Here is a 1,589-nt window from a genome sequence, read left to right as displayed (position 1 = left end):
ACCACTTCCGAGCATCCTCACTTTTTTCATAGTCTCATCCGACTGACTTTGTAGTAAGGTGATCTTTTCTTCTTTTTCTTTCGGCTGCTTCTTTAGATCAATGATAATTGAATCTTTCTCCTTTTGTTCTTTGATCAGCTGTTTCCTCAAGTCAGTGAGTGTTGAATCACTCTGTTTTTGTTCCTTGATCAACTTCATGTTGATATCGTAGAGCTTTGTCATCTCTTTGTACAGATCTTCTTCACTAACCTCCTCTTCTTGTTCCTCATGTTCTTTTGTGTCACCAAAGAGTGCAACGAAATTTGAGTGTTCTTCTTCTTCATCATATTCAGTTTCCAACTCTTCATGAGTGAGTGAAGATTTTCCTTTTGACTTCCCACCAGCACACTCGTTCTTCATATGACCATACCCTTTGCACTCATAACATTGAAGATCCTTTAGATTCCTCAACATTGCTTCCCTCTTAGCAATGCTAGGACACTCAGCTTTCCAGTGACCAACTCCCTTGCATTCGAGACACTTTCCAGTGTTTCTTGGCTCAAGTTTTCCAGCGGTCACTGACTTTTTCTTGAAAAACCTGTTGAACGTTTTGACAATCATCGCCATGTCCTCCTCCAGTGATACTTGATCTTTAGTGTCAGTTACCTCTGGGACATGGAACGCCAAATTTTTGTTGGAGGTTACCACTCCGTTTGGCTTATCATACATCTCCAATTCTAACTCATGAGCAGCGAATGCACCAATTGTTTCTTTGAAACTAACAGTATCCACATTGTTCACCATAGTAAATGCCGATTTATGAGAAAGAAACTTTTTAGGTAAACTTACTAGGAGTTTTGCCACGAGTTGTTTGTCTTGATAGGTCTTTCCAAGAACCTCTGCTTCGTTTGCCAGTGCATTCAGCCTTCCACAGAATTCCTTGACACTCTCGTTTTCACCCATTTGAAGCATGTTGAATTGATGCTTGATTAGATCTCTCCTTGTGCGCTTGACACTTGAGGTTCCTTCATGAATTAATTCAAGTGAATCCCAGGCTTCTTTTGCTGACTTACACCATTGGATCTGTTTGAATTCATCCTTATCAACGGTGTGTAAGATGATGGTTATAGCCTTTGAATTCAGTGCAGATGCTCGCTTCTCTTGCGGTGTCCACTCAGATCTGGGTTTCAAGATCTCCTTCCCATCCTTCACGTCGATTGGGGCTCTCCATCCTTTTTCCACCGAACACAAAGCATCTTCATCAATTCCTTTGATGAGATTCATAGTTTTTACTTTCCAAAAACTATATATCTCCGAATCAAGAATTGTGTACATCCCAAGAGCGTGAAACCTTTTGATCGAGTCCATGCTGTGTCTTCCACACTTGCACCGATATGAGAGGACAAGTTCCTACGATCGGTGACCAGCTCTGATACCAAATTGAAAAAGTTTGGACCCTCAAAGAGTAAAACGGAAAAACTAACCAGTTCTATTCACTTGAGAAAACTGTCAAGTACAACTCACTTTTTGTTAGAGCTACTTGATAACTCATATTTCTCTCTACATCTCCAGGGCGTTTTTTATAGGATTTATACGGAGATTATCCAATA

The sequence above is a fragment of the Tarenaya hassleriana genome, unplaced genomic scaffold (genome assembly GCF_000463585.1).
Source record: "Tarenaya hassleriana unplaced genomic scaffold, ASM46358v1 Cleome45, whole genome shotgun sequence".
In the NCBI taxonomy this organism is placed as follows: Eukaryota; Viridiplantae; Streptophyta; class Magnoliopsida; order Brassicales; family Cleomaceae; genus Tarenaya; species Tarenaya hassleriana.
This window is presented reverse-complemented; position numbering follows the sequence as displayed.